This window comes from Neoarius graeffei, chromosome 16 (assembly GCF_027579695.1).
Source record: "Neoarius graeffei isolate fNeoGra1 chromosome 16, fNeoGra1.pri, whole genome shotgun sequence".
Taxonomy (NCBI): Eukaryota; Metazoa; Chordata; class Actinopteri; order Siluriformes; family Ariidae; genus Neoarius; species Neoarius graeffei.
Window position 1 is genome coordinate 29,191,666 of NC_083584.1, and position 7,584 is coordinate 29,199,249.

The 7,584-nt window shown below is 44.7% G+C and overlaps 1 non-coding gene across 1 annotated transcript; it reads left to right on the top strand.

Annotated features, from left to right (window-relative positions):
* The first annotated feature begins 803 nt into the window (after positions 1–803).
* Positions 804–906, top strand: LOC132901051 (U6 spliceosomal RNA). Its single transcript, XR_009656829.1, has one exon. It is a non-coding gene; the product is annotated as a U6 spliceosomal RNA (small nuclear RNA).
* The last annotated feature ends 6,678 nt before the right edge of the window (positions 907–7,584 follow it).

Consider the following 7,584-nt stretch of genomic DNA (forward strand, 5'->3'; position numbering starts at 1 on the left):
AATTTTGATTGATTGTGTTGTTGTATTTTGGGTAGGTCATCCACTACAGCGAAATTCACAGCAACTTCAATGTCCACTTTCTCTGTGTGATAATGTATTGCCCGTATACATGCAGATGTTAGCCTAAGTCTAAGACTAAGTGTACCTGGTGCTAAAAATCAAAATAACACAAAGGAATGGACAACCAATCATTTGTACAGTGTAGACCACATTTCGTGCGACAACCATGGCGCACTGGGGCGCTTGGCCAAATTATGTCCCCACCAATATCAACACCATTTTTACGCCCTTGGTTGACATGTATGAGATAGCTTTTCAATATTTAAAAAAAAGCCCATACTTTCATTAAGCATAAATTATGTGGACTTTTTCCACTCTGGGGGATACCTTCATAATTTACCTCCACCAAGAAGGTTTGCTAGCAGGCAGTAGATATAAAAATTCATTGTACACCATTCTGTTTTGTCCTCCTGTTTCATAATCTAACAATTATATTTTATAAATAACAGCTACAATAACATCAAATATCTAAAACCAGAAATGTCAGACAGGATGAAATGAATTCCACACAGTTTGTGACATTTGTCATCAAGTGGTTTCGTTTGTCTTGCATTGTATCTTAAAACAGGTTTCAGCTTGCATTCACTGTATGAGTTAGACTGTGGAAAAGGTTCTCACTGGTTTTAAATAATTTTCCATCTTGTATATTGTAAGATATAACCCCACAGTCCAGAGACATGCAGGTTAGGCTAATTGGTGTCTCTAAATTGACCGTAGGTGAATTGAGAGAATATAGAATATACATACATATAGAGAATGTAGAAGATTATAGAGAAGATACAGAGAAGATTAGCATGGCTGCTGCGCAAGGATGACACGCAAAATCGTGAAGCGTTACCATATTTTTTGGGCGGCACGGTGGTGTAGTGGTTAGCACGGACGCCTCACAGCAAGAAGATTCTCGGTTCGAACCCAGCGGCCGGCGAGGGCCTTTCTGTGTGGAGTTTGCATGTTCTCCCTGTGTCTGCGTGGGTTTCCTCCGGGTGCTCTGGTTTCCCCCACAGTCCAAAGACATGCGGTTAGGTTAATATAGGACGGCCTTGGGCTGGGGTGCCTTTGAGCGAGGCACCTAACTCCCAACTGCTCCCTGGGCGCTGTTAGCATGGCTGCCCACTGCTCTGGGTGTGTGTGTGCTTATTGCTCACGTGTGTGCTTGTGTGTGTTCACTGCTTCAGATGGGTTAAATGCAGAGAGGAAATTGCACAAGTGTGTGATGAGCTTTCTTTCATCTAAAACCAGAAATGTCAGACAGGATTAAGTGAATTCCACACAGTTTGTGACATTTGTCATCAAGTGGCTGTGCTTGTCTTGCATTGTATCTTAAAACAGGTTTAGATTGTATTCACTGTATGAGTCAGACAGTGGAAAACATTCTCATTGGTTTTAAATAATTTTCCATCTTGTGTGTTGTAAGATATAACCCCACAGTCCAAAGACATGCAGGTTAGGTTAACTGGTGGCTCTAAATTGACCGTAGGTGTGAATGTGAGTGTGAATGGTTGTTTGTCTCTATGTGTCAGCCTTGTGATAACCTGGTGACTTGTCCAGGGTGTACCCCACCTCTTGCCCATAGTCAGCCGGGATAAGCTCTAGTTTGCTTGTGACCCTGTAGGACAGGATAAGTGGCTACAGATATGGTGGTGTAAGTGGTTAGCATGGTCGCTTCACAGCAAGAAGGTTCTGGGTTCGAGCCCAGCAGCCGGCGGGGGCCTTTCTGTGTGGAGTTTGCATGTTCTCCCCCTGTCTGCGTGGGTTTCCTCTGGGTGCTCCGGTTTCCCCCACAGTTCAAAGACATGCGATTAAGTTAATATGGGACGGCCTTGGGCTGAGGTGCCCTTGAGCGAGGCACCTAACTCCCAACTGCTCCCGGGGCTGCCCACTGCTCTGGATATGTGTGTGTGCTCATTGCTCACGTGTGTATTCACTGCTTCAGATGGGTTAAATGCAGAGAGGAATTTCACAAGTGTGTGATGAATAAAGTTGTGCTTTCTTTCTTTCTTTCTTTCTTTCTTTCTTTCTTTCTTTCTTTCTTTCTTTCTTTCTTTCTTTTCTTTTAATGGATGGGTGGGTGGATGTATCTTAAAACAGTTTTCAGATTGTATTCACTGTATGAGTCAGTGGAAAAGGTTCTCATTGGTTTTAAATAATTTTCCATCTTGTACAGGTATCTTGTATATTGTAAGGGGGGTGGCATGGTGGTTAGCACTGTCGCCTCACAGCAAGAAGGTCCTGGATTCGAGCCCAGCGGCCGGCGAGGGCCTTTCTGTGTGGAGTTTGCATGTTCTCCCTGTGTCTGCGTGGGTTTCCTCCAGGTGCTCCGGTTTCCTCCAAAGACATGCAGGTTAGGTTAACTGGTGACTCTAAATTGACCGTAGGTGTGAATGTGAGTGTGAATGGTTGTTTGTCTCTATGTGTCAGCCCTGTGATGACCTGGCGACTTGTCCACGGTGTACCCCGCCTCTCGCCCGTAGTCAGCTGGGATAGGCTCCAGCTTACCTGCAACCCTACACAGGATAAGCGGTTACGGATAATGGATGGACGGATATGTTGTAAGGACCAGATTGTCTATGGTTCTATGAATTTGTTTGGAGGTTTAAAGTAACAAGATCAAGAGCTCTTTTATTCCTCAATCAGTTTTGCAACTTAACCAATAAAGCAGGCTATTTAGACAAGTGCAACAATAGTCATAGTCCTAACATCCATTGTGTAGTACTAGTGAAGTTATGAGGTATTGTGAAGCATTGAGGCTATGTGTTTTCATTTCCTCTGCGTGTTTCTCTGTTTATAATGGGAAACTGTAGTTGGTAACATTGCTGATTCACAGCTCCTCTTTCCAGGGCTTTTTTGGCAAAAGACCCAAAGAGTGACCCTGGAGTATAGGTCAGATTTCACAGGGTTGATTTGCATACATCTGGCATCATGGGACAACCACACCATGCTTCACCACCGCCAAGCTTCCACATGTCCTGACCAAGGGGTCCCATTGGTAGGAGCAAAGCCTTGACAAGCTCCCCCAGAGAGGGATTAACACTTGCCTACTGAAAAAACAAAAACAACAAAAAACAACAACCAACAACAATTGCTCCAATACAAGCAATAAAGAAACAAACAAATTGTTTATGTGTGCTATGTGTAAGGCAATATTGTAAGAACTCACTAGAACTTCAGTGCATCAGTGTGTCTGCTCAGGCAGTGTTCATATGTTATTGGACCTTGTTAGCTGTGCTTAGCCGCATGTCTGCTAACTCTGCAAGCTCAGAGAAACTGAAAGGATGGTGCATAACTATAAGGTCAATTCATAGCTAACTCAGAGAGCTCAGTGAGTGCTCTTTGGCTGTGAAGCAAAGCTTTCATGCACAACTCAACACAAACTAGCAGCCAGTGAGTTCATTCTAAACAAGTATGAAAAGGACGCTACCTGTAGCTGAAGATGACTGGAGGTGATAGGAGGCAGCTTTGCCATGCATAGTTACAAGCTGTTACACAGATAAGGTGTACATTAGACCTCACAGAAGAAAGAAAAAGAAAGATGCATAACAACATTTACATTTGTGGCATTTGCCGTATGACCTATCCAGATTGACTTACAGAAGTGCTTTGAAATGCTCTATTAGTAAATACAATAAATTAATGATACTGGTTCACTAGGTCAGGGACTAAGAGTACTATCAGTCTAAAAACCTTGCTTGGGACGTGGTATAGTATGAGAGGCACACAAGACAGCACTTTTTTTTTTAAATAACAAAGTGCTAATTTAAATCCTTCATGAAGAGGTAGATCTTTAGCCATTGTTTGAAGACAGCAACTGATTCAACTTTTCAGACATTCACAATGCATTTATTGTGAATACTACATAATACGTCACTCTGTTGGAAGATCTCAATCTCTGACCAAGATGGTATCCAGGCAAGTCTCATCCCTCGCCCCTCCCGGTGGTTCGGAGGGGTGAAAAAGGACTTTATAAAGTTTCAGTAACCATTTTATGCTTGTCAGGGTCATAGTGGATCTGGAGCCTAATCCGGAGAACACTGGGTGCAAGACTGGAAATCACCCTGGATAGAATGGCAATCCATTACAGAACAGAAAACCCATTGAGAATTTAAGTTTAACATTAAAACCTACTGACCAGTCTTCATTATCATAAAGCCAAACAAAAATTGTGGGTGGCACGGTGTTGCAGTAGTTAGCATTGTCGCCTCAGAGCAAGAAGGTTCTGGCTTCAAGCCCAGTGGCCAATGGGGGCCTTTCTGTGTGGAGTTTGCATTGTTCACCCCATGTCTGTGTGGGTTTCCACCGGGTGCTCCGGTTTCCCCCACAGTCCAAAGGCATGCGGTTAGGTTAACTGGCTACTCTAAATTGTATATAGGTGTGAATGTGTGTGAATAGTTGAGAGGAGAAAACCTCTATAGTAATCCAGTAGAAGGCAATGGGAAACCACAACTGTAATGTTCCCTAGAAACTCTGATGGACATGGCTGGACCTGCCATCAAGCAGAACACTTAAGAAGAAACAAAATTTCCTTTATATCCCAATAGACAGATTCATTTAAACACTTCAAGCATACTTTATCTGACTCTTCCCAATCAATAAGTGCAATGGGTTTACTGCATTCTTTAGTGATAAATGTATTGCTTTAAGAGTAAAAACAGTACGTCTTTACTGAAAATTATTTTTTTCTTCCACAAGGTGGCGCAAACTGTAATATGGCATCTTTTTCGGCTATTAATCTTAAAATATTCACTAAAATTTACCACTATTTAAATTGTAGATATGCTATTGACTATTTAGAATCCAGAATTTCTACTGAAATCAAGAACACTCGATCTTTGTCTTGATATTTATAGACTTTGGCTCCTTTACAAAAAAATAACTGAGATGGTTCTGTAAGTACAAACATTTTCCATGGAATTGCATTGAGTTAACAGTTAGTCTGTCATGTATTCTCAGTGCTACTGTCCTGGTGCAGAATCTACTGAAATGCTCATCAGTGGGGCAATATGGAAGCTTTGACTGTTCTCTGGTAATACCTAAAGATCTATCAGCTCCCCATGTGACTGTACAGGTGACAATTTACAGATATTCTATCCAAATGTTGATGCTACTGGAAATAAATTATAGATCATAATATATACTGGGGTATTTAGCTCCCTTGTTTATCAAAGCTATATCACAAAAATGTATTTTGACTTTGGAGTTCAGCTTCAAGAACAATACTGTATAACCTTTCTAATATTTATAATGTCAATGACAGTCATTTGCAAGAAATTTACAGATGCTTTGTGTTAATTAGATGGGACTACTGTTAGGACTGGGACTGTTTTGGCCTCTAGAGGCCGCTGTTATTTCCTTTGTTTGGTCATGTTTGTTTTGGCCTCTAGAGGTCGCCACTGTGTTCTGTGTTTTGTGTTTGTCTTATTGCCTGTTTCCTGCCCCGCCCTGTCCTTAATTAGTTTGTGTATTTATACCCCTGAGTTCAGTCCTCTTGTGGAGTCTTTGTGCTGTTATGTTTAGCTCCAGTTACCTCTGTACCGTGTTCCTTGCCTTTGTCTTTTTGGTTTTGCACTTTGCTTTGCTTTTTGGACTTTTTGGACTTAGTATTTACTGTTTTTTGGATCTTCTGAGCGTTGGTATTTTTGCCTTTTCTGTTTTTTTGGCTTTTGTTTTGACCTTGAACTTTTGGATATTTTTTATTTTCCCTTCATCTTCTGAGCGTTTTGGATTATTTCTTTTTGGACTGTATATATTGTAAATAAACTTTTTGATATTTTTCTACTTCCGCCTCACGCCTCTGCATTTGAGTCATCCCCCTGGTGGCCTAGTGGGGGTTTGCTGGATTATCACACCAGCGAACCAGGTTCGAATCCCAGCAAAACCCTAACAGAAAGACTCCGTCATGACCGACTCAGCAGAGACTTCTTCAACTGTCTACCCGGCTAACCTTCAGGGAATTATGGCCGCTTTAACACACTTCGGAGCTACCATGGACACTCATGGACGTACTCTTGCAAGCCAACGTGAGACCCTTACTCGCCACGAGGTACTGCTTCAGCAGATTGGAAAAACCCTGGTACAGCTGACTTCTCTACCCCCATCTCCTCCGCCTGATTCTGCTCCTGCTCCAGTGCCTCCGGCCACGCTGCCTCCTTCACCTCGCGAACCCAGCCTTCCTGCACCACATAGGTATGATGGCAAGCACAGTGAGTGTTGGGAGTTCCTTACCCAGTGCCAACTCACCTTTGAGCTTCAGCCTACCACCTACACTACGGATCGCCGCAAGATTGCCTTTGTGATAACCTTGTTAGCTGGTAAGGCGCGGGCCTGGGCCACTGCTATCTGGCAGAGACAGGGACCCGAGTGCTCTGATTTCCAGCTGTTTACTGAGGAGATGCTTGGTGTCTTCGATCAAGCAGACATCAGTAAAGACGCAGCCAGAAAGCTCATGTCCATCCGGCAAGGGGGAAGCATCGCAGACTACGCCATCTCATTCCGGACGCTTGCAGCAGTAAGTGGATGGAACGAGACTGCCCTGGCGTCAGCCTTCCACCATGGTCTGTCTGACCCCATCAAAGACGGTCTGGCTTCTATCGGATGCCCAAGTGACCTCGAAACTCTGATCTCACATTCTACTCATCTTGACAACAGGATGAGAGAACGCCGCCAAGTCCTGAGCCTCCCTGGCCTCCCTGCCTCTACCTGGAGCCCATCTACCTCCTCCAGTGACTGTCCAGAGCCCATGCAAGTTGGCCGTACTCGTCTCTCCGCAGCCGAGAGGGAGCGCAGAAGGAGGGACAAGTGCTGCATCTACTGTGGCAAGCCTGGTCACTTCCGAGCATCATGTCCCGAGCTCTCAGGAAAAGGACCGCCCCGTCCAGCCGAGGGAGGGTTGTGACGGGGCCTACCCTCTCTCCCGGACTCCCTGGCCAAGGAATCTACATCCCGGTCTCCATCTCCTGGGGTGAGTCTGTCCACTCTTGTCAAGCCTTGTTAGACTCAGGGGCGGCTGGAAACTTTATGGATATCCACTTCGCCCAAAGCATCAATGAAGCCATCAAGGAAGCCTTCAAGGCCATCAAGGAAGCCTTGGCCTCTGGGTTCATTCGACCCTCCACCTCACCCGCTGGTGCCGGCTTCTTTGTCGGCAAGAAGGATGGAGGGCTCCGGCCATGTATTGATTATAGGGGCCTGAACAAGATCACTGTGCACAACCGCTATCCCCTTCCGCTGATGTCCACAGCATTCGACCTGCTCCAAGGCGCCACCATCTTCACCAAGTTGGACTTACGGAACGCATACCACCTCGTCCGTATCCGACAGGGAGATGAGTGGAAGACCGCCTTTAACACCCCGTCAGGGCACTACGAGTACCAGGTGATGCCCTTTGGACTCACCAATGCACCAGCTGTTTTTCAGGCCCTTATCAACGATGTCTTGAGGGATATGATTAATCTATACGTTTTCGTCTACCTCGACGACATCCTGATATTCTCCAAGACCTTACAGGAGCACCGCCACCATGTCTGCCAA